The sequence below is a fragment of the Felis catus genome, chromosome D3 (assembly GCF_018350175.1).
Source record: "Felis catus isolate Fca126 chromosome D3, F.catus_Fca126_mat1.0, whole genome shotgun sequence".
NCBI lineage: Eukaryota > Metazoa > Chordata > Mammalia > Carnivora > Felidae > Felis > Felis catus.
In genome coordinates, this window is record NC_058379.1 from 25,311,033 (window position 1) to 25,327,153 (window position 16,121).

The 16,121-nt window shown below is 49.6% G+C and overlaps 1 pseudogene; it reads left to right on the forward strand.

Moving 5' to 3' along the window:
- Nucleotides 1-15,375: 15,375 nt before the first annotated feature.
- Nucleotides 15,376-15,849, forward strand: LOC101084997 (annotated as a pseudogene).
- The last annotated feature ends 272 nt before the right edge of the window (nt 15,850-16,121 follow it).

Sequence of the window (16,121 nt, forward strand, 5' to 3'; positions counted from 1 at the left end):
AACTATCCAAAAAATACTTATTGAGTTCCTGTTGTGGGTAGGTCACTATAATACAAATACATACCTGGTCTCTGTTCTCAATGTGCTTACACTATAGTGAAGGAGACAGATATATCAGATAATTACACAAGTATCACATTCTAATGGAGCCAAATTATATGGAGGAGAGGAATGTGATTAGTGAAAGGGTAGAAAACGGGATCTAACTTACATGGAGTCAGAGAAGTGGCATTTGAAGAAGGATCAGGGGAGATGTGTAGAAGCTCAGTAGATGGAAAAGGAAGGAAAGAGCCTCCCAAGTGGTGGGAACACCTTAGGCCAAGGGCAAGTGTGGACAGGGAATACAACTTTCTCCCGGAACTCCCAAGAGGCCGTGACTCACCCATGGGGCACAAGAAGGGCTGTTCTGTGAGACAGAGCTGGGTTGGGCCGGGGGCAGTTCAGGGCCAGCCTTGTTGGCCTTGGAAGGTTGGGGGAAGGTATGAGTCTCTATCTGTAGGGAAAGAAAAAGTCCTGGAACTGAGAAGGTCCAAGATTCCAGAGGCCAGGGTGTTGGAAGTATCCAGGAGGCCACACAGCCTTGGAAACATTGCTGTGGGGATTTGGAACCAGTGGTGGGGAGAGTGGCTGAAGGGGCTCCATGTCCTCCTCCACAGTGCCAGGCACCATCTGCCAATTCCTGAGTCCCACAGCACAGCTTAGCCGACAGAGTTCAGGTCTGGAATCAGACAGATATGCAGTTGACTCATGGCTCCATCACTCCCTCATGATGTGACACTGGGTGAGTTATACAACAGCTCTGAGTCTCAGTTTCCCCATCTGCAAAGATCGACGTCTTTGGAGGCAGTCATCTTTGGAGGGAAGGAACCTACCCCCTACCTTTCTTCCCCAAAGCTCCCGTTCCCTCTTTGGCCCTCTCTAGAAAGGAATAAAGAGGCTCTTGTCTCTTGAGCTGAGTCCACCTTGTCCCCTGAGCTACATTCCATGGGTTGCATTTTGGTAGAGGCTGGGACACAACATCAGATGATTCTGGGCAACAGTAGGAGCTCCGTAGCCCTTGGCTCCACCGCTCGGGCCCCTGTTGTGGATGGTCCATCAGGATTGAGACCAGCACTGCTGACATGACAATTCAAGGAAACTCCTTGAGGTCTCAAGGTAGCCTGCCATCAGACTTACTACGAGTAGCACACTGCGTGCTATTGACACAATAAACCTGGTCTGAGCACCGACCACAGGCCAAACACGGTGTTCTGTGTTGGAAGCCCTAGGCACAATGAAATTCCATCCTTGACATGCCCACAGGTTGGAGGTGAGGCAGACTCGATATAGAAGGAGGCTCTAGAAGGAGCGAAAAGAAGATACCTTCCCTCCAGGGAAGAGAGTGGAGGAGATAGAAGACTCGAGAGCAGGTGCGCACCTGGTCTTCCCCATCACTGTGGCTCCTGGGGCCTTGAGCGTCCAGGAACACCTGCTGAATAACTGTGGCCACTTAAAGCTGTCATGACAATTGTACAGCACGTCACTGCATGTGTTTCTGGTGCCAAAACATACAGGTAAGATCAGTTTACACGTGAGTCCTACTTGAGACCCAACACTAGTTCAGGCAGCTATGGCTGCTCTTGACTCCCCAGTGCCCCAGGTGGTCCCCCACGCTTGATCTGAAGCGTGTGGCTGTTTTAGACCTCCACGGCATGAGGCAGAGGGAGAAATACTAGACTAGGCGTCCGGAGACCTGGCTTCTTACCCTGGTCCTGCCACTAGGACAGGGTGACCTATGGTGAGAATTTCCCCCCCCACCAGGTCTTACCTCCCCCATCTGGACAGTGAATGGATGCCCTCCAAAGGCCCTTTCAGCTCTGCCAGAGAGAATTCTCTTATTTGAGTCTGTTTCCTTATGTTATACCACGTCTCTCTTCCCCAACTGCAAACAGCTGCTCAGGAGTGTACCATAGGCTGCCCCAGCTGACAACGCATTCTAACAACCAGAATATGCCACTCCTAAAACCAACACTAGGAACTGGAAATAGAGTCCTTTCCAAGCTCCTGTTCTAGACACAGCTGCCTCCAGACTGTTGTAGAAATACGTGATCCTTCCTTCCTTCCTTCCTTGTCGCCTTTCTTCCTTCATCACCGCCCCCCCAACCCCCGAACACTCAGAGTGTGGTATCAGCCACGCACCACAATATGGATACATCATCTTCCTTTCTCTTCGATTTGTCTTCCAGACTCAAAGTGTGGGTTTCCTCCCCCCCCCCACCTCTGCCTTTTCATTTTATTACATATTCATTTATTTATTATTTGTTTATTTTCAAACCCCAAAGCCTTTCAATTTAGCAGATGTGTCTGTGAACTTCCCCAAACACAGTTGTGTGTGACATTGACAGAAATAGTTTGTGATCAATTCCAAGGGCCCCACTGATCTTTTTTTAATAAGGTGCTGCTGTGGTTCCACAGCAGAGTATGCCGTTGTGATTTCGCAAAGTACTTGCTGTGAAATCTGGAGCCCCCACACCGCCTCCCTTCTTCCCGACTTGAAACGACGGTGCCTCCTTTGGGGGATGTCTGTTAGTGGCTTCAAATCCCTGGTGTGGCTGCGGCCACATAAAGAATTCTGTCTCTACGGGGCCCTCACTCAGGGTCCGCAGGGAGCAGTGTATCTCCAGGTGTGATCGGGGGACCACCAGGATCAGAATCTCTTGGGGGTGGGGCCCAGGAATCTGCATTTCCACAAGTGTCCCAGGTGATTTTGATGTCCATTGAAGTATAGAGACCCTCTCCTATCTGTTGAAGGAAAGGGGGCTTCAAAAGCGAGGGGAAAAATCGCTGAAGTTCTACACACTGATGCCTGTTGGCTAATTAGCTTCGCGTTTGGGAAATACAAAGTTGTCACATGGCATCTGGACTCTATGTATAGTGCACCCACAGGTAGACTGGCACGGTACTGAATGAACTGGGTCTTATCATATATCTGTCATTCCAATGCCCCCTCCACTTGATAGACCAGGGATACCCCTTCCTAAATTATATTATTCCTCAAACATGCCGTTCCTTCCTATTTTTCTTCCCATTAGCCTCTTTTCCTGGAATGTCTTTATCTCTAGTAGGTTTGCCTGCCACCAAACTCCTATCCATGCCTCAAAGCCCAACTTGAACCTCACTGCTTCCTCCCTAGCTCAGTTAATACTCTCTCCTTCTTTGTGCTTCTATGGCTGAACAGTCCCCACAGAAGTAACAATCTGAGCTCCCAGTTATTGAAACCACCCCCACCCGAGGAGTCTGGTACTATATTCAGCACTTGAGATATCAGAGCGTGTTTACAAACAATTGAAAGCCTATTACACTTGTCTCTTTATATGCATTCTCCCCTGTCCATCTCCAGTGCAGGGACTGAGGCTGATACGCTCAGGCAGTTTAGGTCCTCAAGTCACATTGGAAGGACTGATGTCCCCATGCCCATCTCACCAGCTTGGGTCATCCAGGGGAAAAAGTGTCATGGGACTCGGAGAAAGAAACCACTCAGACACGACAGAGAAGGGGTCTGGGCAAGGCAGCCTGGAGCCCTCTGATTGACAGCTGCCTTCATCCACCTGTAAACTCCACCCTAAGCAGAGTTGAGGTCCCCGTTGGGGCCACAAGTGAGAGAGTGGCTTGCTAACTTGAGCCCTGTCCTTGGTGAAAAATCAAACTCCTATGTAGCACAGCTAAGATGTACCAGCTACAGACACAGGCTTAGCCTTCCCAGAAAGAGGACAGTCACCTTCTCTTGAACCAACACAGCCAAGGGCCACTTATTTATAGACCCAGAGGATCATAGGGCTGAAAGGCCATCCAGATTAGCCGTCCCTCCTTGGCAGGGATGTGATATCTGGGGGCACCTGGGTGGCTCAGTCGGATGAGTGACTGACTTTGGCTCGGGTCATGATCTCACAACTCGTGAGTTCAAGCCCCACATCAGGCTCTGTGCTGACAGCCCGGAGCCTGGAGCCTACTTCAGGTTCTGTGTCTCCTCCTCTCTGCCCCTCCCGCCCCATCTCTCTCAAAAATGAACATTTAAGAAATTAAAACAAAAAAGAATAAGATATCTGTGTAGTCTGATGCTTCAGCTAAGCTTCCCAGCCTTTTAGACAATCGAGTGTGTCATGTATATCTTAATAGGAAACTGGCTTTAGTTCATCCACGTACCTTGGGTTTTTCTGGTTCCAGCATCAGCAGGTCAGATTTTGAATCCTGGCTCTGTTGCTTAATGGCTGTGTGACTTCAGGGAACTCACTTAACTTCTCTGGGCCTCAGTGTCCTTACCGTAAAATAGGAATAATAAAACCTGTCTTGAGCGGTTGTTGCGCGTCTCCGTGGAGGAAACACTTCTGACAGTTTTGTGGTCCCTATTCTAATAAGTAACGTATTTACTTGTTTTTATGGTTGTCTCTTGGTAGTGCTGTGATTTTTTTTCCTGGTTTGGGGATTCCAGCACTATTGAGCTTTGTAAATCCCATTTCTGCTTATGAAAACCTCCCTCTAAGGTTTTCCTCTTTTTTGGCTTTACATATTTTCTCAAGTGAGATCTCTCCGCTAAAATTCATTTCCCTGCCAATCTCCAATGTGATGCAGCGTCCTGATAATGCTATATTATGTTTGGCAACATAATGTGATGTGACTCTGGCTGCCGATGACGGATGGGGTACCCGTCAGCAAATGGAACAGCACCCAATTTTCTAAAGAGCATTGTTACAGAAACAAACAGGATGGCCTTTTAACTTGTATTGATTTATTTCTGAAGAATGAGCCCCTCTCTTACTTTTACAAGAGCTGTAATTAGAGGGTAGAATTACCTTTCTGGGGTGAGGGCTCAGGCTGCGGAATGCCCAGGGGGTCATAGGGGAGAGTACAGAGAGCCTGAGGGGGGTGTAGGCAGCAGCCCCCGACACACCAGTGGGCCGGATTGAGCACAGGAAGCATGGGGGTTAAACACATTAAAAAATCCTCCTTCCCTCCTTCCCTCCCTTGCTTCCTTTCTTCTCTTCTTCCTGCTATCCATCCATCCATCCACCCATCCATCCATCCATCCATCTCCTTCCTTCCTTCCTTCTTTCCTTCTTTCCTTCTTCCTTTTCTTCTTTTCTTCTTGATATCCATTCATACCTATCCATCCATCCATCCATCTCCTTCCTTCCTTCCTCACTTCCTTCTTTTCTTCTTCTCTTTCTTCTTCTCTTCCTGCTACCCATTCATATCCATCCATCCATCCACCATCTTTCTTTTTTTCTTCTTTACTTCTTGCCATCCTTCCACCCACCTCGCCATCCATTCATCATCCGTCCTTACATCCATCCATTCATCCATTTCGCCTCCTTGCCTTCCTCCGTCCCTCCTTCCTTTCCTTTTCCATTCAATATTTTTGAGGACCATGCGTGGTGTGATGTAGAAGAGTGACTCAGAAAAACTAGGGTCCAAAGCCAGCCCTGCTGCATGAACCTGCAGTAGTTAGCTCCCCTCTCCAAGACTCCCTGGGCTCCTCCGTCAGCTTTCCCTTATGCATTCCCCTCCAGCCACTGGCCACAGTGTTCTTTCCTTCACAGTTCTTTCCTTCACCCTCTTCGGGGGTGTTTGCATTCACTTCCCTTGGGCTTCCTGAAGAGAGCACTGGGGCTCCCTGCCTCCTCCCTCTTCTGTCCCTTTCTAGTCCCCAAACTCTGGTGCTGGTAACACCGTCTGGCCTACCACGCATCTTGCTTATTGAAGGATATCTACTTATTTAACGTCTGTTCAGCAAGATGGGGATAAGGGAGAGCCAGTTTAAGGGAGGTTGTCATGGTCACTGCTATGAAGGGGGGCTCAATGGCCCCGGGACCACTCAGAATCTCAGAGTCCCAGCTCTGTCACTGCAGTGCTGAGGGCTGACCTCGAGGTGATGGCTGCCCCACTGTCAGGACTATTGTCCCAACAGAAAGCAAAAAGCCTCATTGCTTGTGCTTGACGTGGACACTGTGGCCTGAGTCTAAGTGGCCTGGCACTGTCCGCCACAGCCAGGCTGCCGTTAGAGGTGAGCTAAGGGCCGTGGCACAGGTTCCCAAGGGCCACTGCCCGGGTGTTGCATGGCCCCACGACATTTCAGTGGGGTCTTCCTCCCCCAAGGATCTGTGTGTGGGAAAAGAGGTCTGCCCAGTCTCAGACTTTCCTGTTTGCACTGTGACCTTGGGTAAGTCACCGTTCTGCTCTGTGCCTCGATTTCCCCATCAGAAAATGAACAGGGTGGACCAGACAGCCCATGGTCTCTCACCTTTTCAAGTCCAAAAAGCCCCTCATTTTTCGAAAATCATTAAACAAGTTGTATGGGCTTAGTGTTGAAAAGGAGAAAATCAAGACAGTGTAATAGAAAAAAGGGAATAACTCAACAAAAAGGAAACTTCCATTGATATATTGGCATTTTTGGTATTCTGAGACATTTCCATGCATAAGTCCTTCTCCTCTTTTTCTCCCTCCTCTCCCTCCTCCCCTCCCTTCTTCCCTTCCTCCCATCTCCCTCTTCCCTGTCCCTCCTCCCCTCTCTCTCCCCCTTCCCTTCTCCCATTCCTCCTTCAAGTCCTTCCTTCCTTTCCCTCCTCTCCTCTCCCTCCTCCCCACCCCTCCTCCCCCTTCTCCTCCCTGTCTCTCTCCTTCCCCTCCTCCCCTTCCCTCCTCCCCTCTTCCCCTCCCCCTCTCTCCTCCCCTTCCTTCCTTCCCTTCCCTCCTCTTCTCCCTCTCCCTCCTCCCTTTCCCTCCTCCTCATCTTCTCTCCCTCTCCCTCCTCCCTCTCTCTTCTTCCTGCCCCTCCTCCTGTGTCTTCCCCTCTCTCCTCCCCTTCCCTCCTCCATCTCCCCTCTCCTTCCTCCCTGTCCTTTTTTCCCTCCTCCCTTCCCCTTCCTTCCCTTCCCTCCTTCTCTCCCTCTCCCTCTTCCTTGTCCCTCCTCCCCATCTCCCTCTCCTTTGTCTCCCTTCCTTCCCTCTCCTCCCCTCCCTCTCCTCCCCTTACTCCCCCCACTCCCCCTCCCTCTATATTCTCTTTCTCCTCCTTCTATTTCTCTTTCCCCTCCCTTCCCCCTCCTCCTTCTTTCTGATCACCATGCTTCTAATAGAACATAAGTCCCACGAATGTCAAGATTTCTCTTTTGGTCACTATTACATCCACAGCATCTAACCCAGTGTCTGGCACATAAGGGTGCCTAAGAAACACCTACGGTAGGAAAGCATGGACAATAACACCTTAGCTTGGCGACCATTTCTTAAACACGGCGTGGGCCAGGCCCTGTGTAAGGCAGGGACACTCAGGGATGAACAGGACGGGGCCCCACACTGCGGGGCTCTCGGCCCTGCGGCGGGGGCCCTTCTGGGATGGCAGAAACTATGGCGGAATCCAATCAATGAACATCAGCATAAAACTATACACAAAACAAAGTATGAAGGGACACAAGTTGAAAAACCACGGGGACAACACAGAGGCCACAAGAAACTGCAGAGGTGGGTCCAAAAGGACCCTGGAGCCCAGGAGAATCTTATTCGCGTGATGACCCTGGAGGCAGACAGGGTAAGAGCAGGAGCCAGGGTCTCCCAGAGCACGGACACCAGGAAAGGGCACAGACCCTTGAGAAATGACCTCGAAGGCAGTGGGCAGCTGGCGGGCACATCAGGGCCGACAGAGGAGCAGAGGGCCGCTGCCCAAGCAGACGGTGTGGTCCAGCAGTTTGGCACACGGGCTCTGGAGTCAGACAGCCCTGTGTTCAAATCCTGGCTCGGCTCTACCGTGCTCCCTGGGGGAATTTCAGCACGTTGCTGTGCCTCTCTGAACCTCGGTGTCGTCCTCTGAAGAACAGAGGTGCTCGCTCCTCTGTGCTGGCCGGTAGGGAGAGTGACAGGCTCCAGTGAGCCTAGGGTCTTAGAATAGGCCCCCCCAACAGCAATGGTTAACTGCTTCTATTCCTTGATGTTGCTAAGCACAGGCTGGGGATCACAGGAGAGGTGCCAGGAGGCGGAGGATGAATTCTCAGGCCAGTGCCTGGCCAGGCTGGGGCTTCTTCTGATAACCTGTAGGCCACCTCTGGGGGTGTCTCTTCCTTTACTTCAAAGCACAACACTCTATCGGGGACAGTACCCCGTTATTGTGAACACTCAGACAGTTGGCCCCACAGCAGGGCCAGCTGATCCGAGAGAGCAAATCTGTCCCATGTAGTCACAGCACCAGGGGCCTCATGAAAAGGAGGAATTGCAAAATGCCGTGCTCGTGGCCCCCAAGGAGCACACGCGTAGCCAGGCTTTGAGACATAAAAACTCTTGGGAATGTGATGAAGCAGAAATGAATCTCTGTTCAGAGCCTGCAGCTCAACCTCCAGCCTGGCCACGGATATTTGATTCCCGTTGTGATGACCTGGGAGGGAAGACGTCAGGGGCTCGGATACAGGGAGGTGAAGAAGCTGTCTGGAAGAGGGGAGGGGCTCTTCCCTCTTGCCCTTGGCGTTTTCCCAAGTGATGGGTCTGAACAGTTGTCACACCCGAGACTGGGAGATACAAAGCCACAAGGAGACTGTGTAAGTCAGCATGGACTCAAATCCTCATCGGCCACATACGATTTTCCACGTCGAGTAGAGAAGAGAGCTGCCCAGTGCACAGAGCGGCAGTGGGAGAGATGAAGTCAGGAAGTCCTTGCACAGAGCTGCCCTAAGGCTCAGTGAATGGTGCTTCCTATTATGACATCCTGGAGTATGTCTATTCTGCCCTTTTAACCGCAAACTCCCAGCCTTGAGCTCAGGGAGACACTGTCCCTGCATCCAGTCTGGCTGTGCAGCCCTGGGGGGCTTAAACACCAGAAATGTATTCTCCCACGGTTCTAGAAGCTGGAAGTCCGACATCAAGGTGACACAGAATTGGTTCCTCCTGGGGCCTCTCTCCTTGCCTTGCAGAGGGCCTGCGACTGTCTGTGTCCTCACATGGCCTTTCCTCTGCATGCCTGCTTGCCAGTGTCTCTCTCTGTGTCCAAATTTCCTCTTCTTCTAAGGACATGAATCAGATTGAAGTAGGGCTCACTTTAACTCAATCACCTGCCTCCAAATACAGTCACGTTCTGAGGCACCGGGGGCGAGGGCTTCGACGGACGAATTTCGAGAAGGGGGACAAAATTCAGCACATATAACAGGCTCCTCCTGTCCCCTACGTCCTCATCTGTGTAAGTGGGGAAATGGGGGAGGGGGTACCCTAGACCCATACACCCCTTGGCCTCCACCCACAGCCTTTTGCAAATCCTGCTCCAAAGCTCCCGGCCTCCTCTCCCAGACCTTCCAGATTTGCAATCCAGAGCCTACCCGCAACTTTCAAGCCCCAGGGTCACAGCCAATAACCTGCTTCGGAAAAGTCTTCGGAGGAAGCAAGGTCCCCACAGTGAAGGGGGGTGGGGGTTGAAGCTGCTGTTTTGTTTGGTTTATTTATTTATTATTTGGTTCCGAGTCATCGCCCTTTGGGCCAGGAGGGTCCTGTTCTCTTTGCCGCCGTGTCACTTGGGATTTTGCAAGCTTAGGAGACATGTCGCTACCCCCTCCCCCACCCCAATATGTCCCCCCTCTCCCTCTTCTCTCTCTCTCTCTCTGTCTTTTTTCACAAGGCGCCCACAAATCAGGGGTAGGACAAAGTCTTCAGCGAAGGGGGGACTACTGGGGTCATCCTTTATTAAGAAGAAAGCTATTGAAAACACTCGAACATATTGCGATTAAAGCCTTGAAAGGTGTTTCCCTCGTTAGTGTAAAAGGAGAGAGGGGAGCTGGCAATCTTGTTGACCAGCGGTGGCAATTTATTTTAAACTGTCCATTTTCTGGATGTCAGAGGACGACTTTTATGTATAATCTTATTTCCAATTTCAACAAAGAACACTTCACTCATGTTCTGTGCGGAGTTTTTTTTTTTTCCATAGACAATAACGGATTATAAAAGCCGTCCTCCGCCACCCACCCCACCCCATCTCGTAGTGGTGTTGACATATGGAAATGAATCAAAATGTAATACGCATAATTACAAGCGTTGTAAGCAGGGTACAATTAGTGTCTCTTCAAACCAATGTTGTAATCAAAAGACACCACTAAAACAGTCCCAAAAGTGAGGAGACTATCCGTGGGATTAGACACGGATTGGAAGGAATTTTTTTTTCTTTTTTTCTTCTTGTCTCCTGTGAGAGAGACGAAAGTCACCTCCTATTCTATTCCTGAGTGGGTACAGAGAAATCAATTCTAATTATTTTCTCCACCCATCGAGTTGAACACAGACAAGGAAACCTTGCTTTAAAAATAAATCCGGCCATGTTAGCAGGGGGTATCTTTTCTGAAACATGTAAATGGAGGGTGTCTTTTAAGGTCATGTACTGCTGGGGAGGTATCGTGTGACAAGCTGGTGAACTGGGGCCCTGTGGGCAGAATTTTGTCACCTGGACGCCTTTCTGTTTAGCTTACAGGGCATTTGGGGATGGGTGGCTGCTTTTTTTTGTTTGTTTGTTTTCATGGTTGTGGATGTTCATTTGGTTTTAATAGTGAATCTCTTGCCAGCATTGACAACTCAGGAGGGGTTCTTGTGATCAATAGGATTTTCATCTTCTCCTGAAAATTGATGTGAGCTGTCCCCAGAGGACCCATACGCTCCCAAGACACCATCGTCCTCTTCTGTCCCAGCCCCTGGAGGCACCTTAGCCCCACCCCACCCCCGTTACTGAATGTCATGGGCCAAAGGGGCTCCATTCGCCCGCCATTTGCAAGGAAACCACCACGCACCAGCCGCTTCAGCTCTGACTTTGTGCACTGCCTTTCTAGGCCCTTTCATCCCTCAGAAGTTCACTTCCCACCTGAGAATTCCCATCATCTCCCCCCTCCAAGCCCAGTTTGGGTGTGTCTTGTGCCAGAAATCGTTCACTGACTCTGCTCACCCGTCTCTTCCCCAAGGCTAATCCGAGCAGCAGCGGTCAGTCTTGACCTTGCTCCTGCCTCCTCTACACCCTCCCCACCCCCCCCACCCCCTCCCCTGTGCCGTTCGTTTGGGCGTCTCTCCTTTGCCTGGAGCTCCCAGAAAGTGAGGTCCCTTGCCTTTTCAATGGCTGCGTCCCAAATGCCTAGCATAGAACCTGGCACATGGGAGGTGTGAAGTCCTTGTTTGGATTTCTGAATGAATTATTCAGTGAAGGCTGCCTCTTTGTTGTCTCCTAAGTAAGGCTGGAATAAGAGAGAAGGGGAAAGTGATAGTGACTGAGAACCCGCTACGTGTCTGCCGCTTGGTCCGTGTGGCCTCCCAGGAAGAAGAGAGCATACCCGGGCTCACTTTCCACCTCAAAATTGATCACCTATCAAGACACTTACCCCCTCACCCCCCAAAAACAAGTTCTCATCGTCAGATAGACTCTGATACCTAAAGTATTTGCACATATCAATAACAGTACCTCTGCCCATACCTCCACCTGCCTCGGCATCTACATCCGTACCTACACCCCTATCTGTATGTGTAGGTATATCTATACGGGTAATATCTTCTGTCCAGGTCCCCTTTTCCACACTGGGCAGCTCACAAGAACAAATGTTTGGAAACTACTTAAAGATCCAGCATCGGGGCACCAGTTCAACAAACTGTGGTATGTTTGAGGCCTGGAATATTCCCAAACCATGAACATATAGAGGGTCATATACCGACACGGGGAAAGGATCCCACTTGCCGTGACCGGACACAAGGGTGACGCACGTGTACAACCCAGCACTCTTCATCTAGAAATATGCGCAGAGAGGCATTTAGCAGAGTTTCAGCCAAATGTAAAGAGCGATCTTCCTAGGCAGTAGACTTTCTGCTGACTTGGGTTTATAAGTTTCCATTATCTTTAGCATCTTTAATGTTAATTATGTTCCCCCACCACCACCACCGAAGCAATAAATTGATTGTAAATGCATTGCTGTGGCATCCACCCTGTCCTTTCGTTCCTGTTCGGTTGCCCAAACTTTCTGCCAGGTGTCATCATCCCCAGCCACACCCCCCCCCCAGCATGTGATGGACTGGGTCTGGGCCAATCTCTCGCAATTTGGCAAATGCTCACTTGACTCTGTTCGTGTTTTTCAGCTCCAAGAGTCAAGGCCCCCTTGTTAGGCTGGACTGAGCAAATATTTGATCCTGAAACCGGGTCATCAAAAGTTTGAATGCAAGATGGCCACAGAGAGAAACTAATTGAAGGTCCATTCTGTGCAGATGGGGAGGCCGAGAGCCGCAGACACGTTGATGAAAGCAGGAAGTCAGAGACCGACTCGCGGGGTCAGAACCCTGGCTCCGCCACTTTCTGGCTGTGTAACTTCCAGACGGCGCTGGTGCCTCTCTGTGCCTGCCTGCACTTTGCGCTTCCTCTTCTGGAAGACTGGAGTCATGGCCAGAGGTCGTTTCGACAATTAAACGTGCCAGTGACTGGGGCCTGAGCTTTGGAAATTGGAAAAACCCTAGCGAGATGAGAGTGGCCGCCGTTGAACTTGAACCGGTTTCCCCAACTCTAGGAAAACATATCTATCATAAAAAGTGTAGTCATCAGAATGCCGTGCTCCTGAGAGGCAGATGCCATTGTCACGGGCTCCCGGACTTGACGTCCTTCCTGCCTGGCCGGAGAGGGCAGGACACGATCTTCTCTCCCCTGGGGTCTACTGTCCCTCAGCCCAGGGCTGGACAGGGTCTCACGGGCTGTCGGTCTGGAGCAAGAGCATCAGGCAGGCCATTTCTATTCAGCCCCAGGCCTCCTTGATGCGAGGGAAGGTGGGGAGGATGCAAAAAGGAGGAAAAATCAACTCTAGGTCAGCAGGGCGGCTGGCCCGGGGCCCAGTCGGGGGGAACCTCTCTGGAAAGGGCTCCCACCCTGCCGGCTCTCCCACAATGCACCAGGTGCCTTCCGCTGATAAGACCAGGCTGAGCAGCCTTGAGGCGCGTGACAGGAATAGGCGAGAGATGTGTCTATTCTTGAGGGCCGCGAGAGCAAACTCGGGCTCGATGAAGAGCAGGCCGATAAGACAGAAGCAGTCAAGGCCTAAGGTGTGTGTTTTTTTTTTGGGGGGGGGGTTTGTTGTGGTGGGGGTGGTTGTTTTGTCTCGTGTTCCTTTCTTATTAAGGGAGAGAGAACAGGTGGCCCCCCCACCAGCCAGGGATGGACGAAATCCGAGCACGTTTATGGAAGACACCCAGAACGAGTCCTCGGGGTGCCTGTGTGGCTCAGTCAGTTAGGCGTCCAACTCTTGACTTCGGCTCAGGTCATGATCTCGCCGTTCGTGAGTTCGAGCCCTGCGTCAGGTTCTGTGTTGGCGGTGCAGAGCCTGCTTGGGATTCTTCTTCTCTCTCCCTCCCTCTCTCTCCCTCCCTCTCTCTCAAAATAAATAAATAAATATTTAAAAAAATGAAAAACATAGGAACAAGCCCAACACTGAAATCCCAAAGGTGCTTTCTTGCCTGGTGCGACATTGTGAGAAATTTTTGTTTCTTCTTTATCTTTTGCTGAATTTTCCAGATTTTTTTTTTTTGCCATGATGAAACATTGTGTTTATTATCAGGAAAAAAAAATTGGTTGTTTTTGAATGTACGTGTTGGGTGTCATTTCATAATGGCTCCTAAGCATGGTCCCAGGAGAGGGAGACTGCATGTTTTCTGTGACATTCTCCTGACGTGATGCCGTTCATCAGAAGATGCATGGGAAGAGGGTTGTGTGCCCCCTCACCCCAACCTGCTGCTGGGGGAAATGTTCTGGAAAACTGTTCCAGAAAACAGCTTGCCGCTTTCTTATACAGTTTCCACGTAACATATGACCCAGCAATCCCACTTCTGGGTATTTATTATAGAAAAGTGAGGGACGCCAGGATGGCTCAGTCGGTTACGCATCTGACTTTGACTCATGTCATGATCTTGAAGGTCGTGAGTTGGAGCCCTGAGATGAACTCTGTGCTGACAGCTCAGAGCCTGGAGCCTGATTGGGATTCTGTGTCTCTGCCTCTCTCTGTCCCTCCCCTGCTTGCTCTCTCTCTCTCTCTCTCTCTCTCAAAAATAAACATTAAAAAAGAAAAAAAATTATTTTATAGAGAAGTGAAAACTTATCTTTACATAAACACCTGTATGTGGATACAAAGCATCTTTGTTCATCACATCAAACAGGAACTAACTTGACCTTCATTGGGTGAACGGTTCAGCAAACGACGGTATGCCCATACAAAGGAATACTATTCAACAACGAAAAGGAGCAGACTATAGATACATGCATTACCTTGGATGGATCTTGGGAGCATTGTGCCAAGTGAGAAAAAAAGCCAATCCTGAAAGTTTCTGTGCTATACGATTCATCTTGACATGAACGTTCAAATATGAAGAAGAGAATGCTGTATATAAAAATTTTCTGTATGGAAACCAATTTGACAATAAATTTCAAATATTGAAAAAAATAAAATAAAAAAATAAAATTAAAACAAATAAAAAAAAATAAAAATTCTCCAAGTGACACAGGTATAGCCAGATAGATCAGATCGGTGGCTGTTGGGCATTAGGATTACGGTGGGGTGTGACTATTTAGGGTTGAGGAAAGGAGTTTCTTTGTGGTGATGGAGCAGCCTTATCTTGTTCATGGTGAAGGTCCCTCAAATCCACACGTGTGGCAGAATTTCACAGAACGGGACACCAAAAGAAAAATAAGTGTACATAAAACCGGTGAAATCCACATTAGGTCATGTTCGAGTTAATAGTATTGTACTATTGTCGATTTTCTGGCTTTGGCCATTTTCATTATGGCTATGTAGGATATTATCGTTGGGGGCAGCGAACACAGGAACCCTTGTTACTACTTCCACAAGTCCTCGTGACCTATTAACTGTTCCATTTTTTTTTTAGTTTTTTTAATGTTTATTCATTTTTGAGAGACAGAGAGAGACAGAGTGTGAGTGGGGGAGGGGCAGAGACAGAGAGAGACTTAGAATCTGAAGCAGGCTCCAGGCTCCGTGCTGTCAGCATACAGCCCGATGTGGAGCTCGAACCCACGAACCGTGAGATCATGACCTGAGCTGAAGTTGGACGCTTAACCGGCTGAGCTACCCAGGCGCCCCTAAATCTTTTTTTTAATGTTTATTTATATTACAGAGAGAGACAGAGACAGAGACAGAGTGTGAGTAGGGGAGAGGCAGAGACAGAGAGAGACTTAGAATCCGAAGCAGGCTCCAGGCTCCGAGCTGTCAGCACAGAGCCCGATGTGGGACTCGAACCTACGAACCGTGAAATCATGACCTGAGCCAAAGTCAGACACTTAACCAACTGAGCCACGCAGGTGCCCCCCATTAACTGTTTCACATAAAACAGTATTCTTCCTTTTTTCAGGTGGCCAGGAAGATGGTGGACATTCGCACTGAGCAGGCCAACCAAAGGCAGCCAACCACCTTTCACAATAAGAAGAGGGTCCTTCTGGAGAAACTGGCAAGGAGAAGGTGCAAAATACTACAGAAACACGGGTCTGGGCTTCCAGATGCCCAAGGAAGCCACTGAGGGCGCTTACGTTGGCAAGAAATACCCCTTTTCTGGTCATGTCTCCATCCAACGGTGGATTCTCGTCTGGGGTGGTGACAACGATACAGACACAGAGGACCATTGTCATCCACCAAGACGGCCTCACTACATCCAAAAGTGCAACTGCTTCAAGAGAAGCCACAAGAACGTGTCTGCGCACTGTCCCCCTGCTTCGGGGATGTCCAGGTTGGCGACGTGGTCACAGCGGGCTAGTGGCAGCCCTTGAGTAAGACTGAGTGCGTCGACGTACTCAAAGTCACACAGGCTGCTGGCCCCAAGAAGCCACTCCGGAAGTTCTGAGACGAGATGTCTGCTCACAGCCCCAGAGGAAATAAAGTCATTTTTCCCCTAAAAAAAGAAAATGAAGTAAAATAAAATAAAACACTATTAAAAACAAAAATTAAAAAAAAAATTAAAATCTATGTCTCGATGGCCCTAGAGGTGGTGGAGGATTATTCAAATGAACCATAAGATGTGGTTCATCATCCCACTGAACCATTCACAAAGCCACCATTAGTGATCAGGAGCTCAAGCACTAGCGAGTCCTGGAAGTCTCACCGACAAGAGCTAGT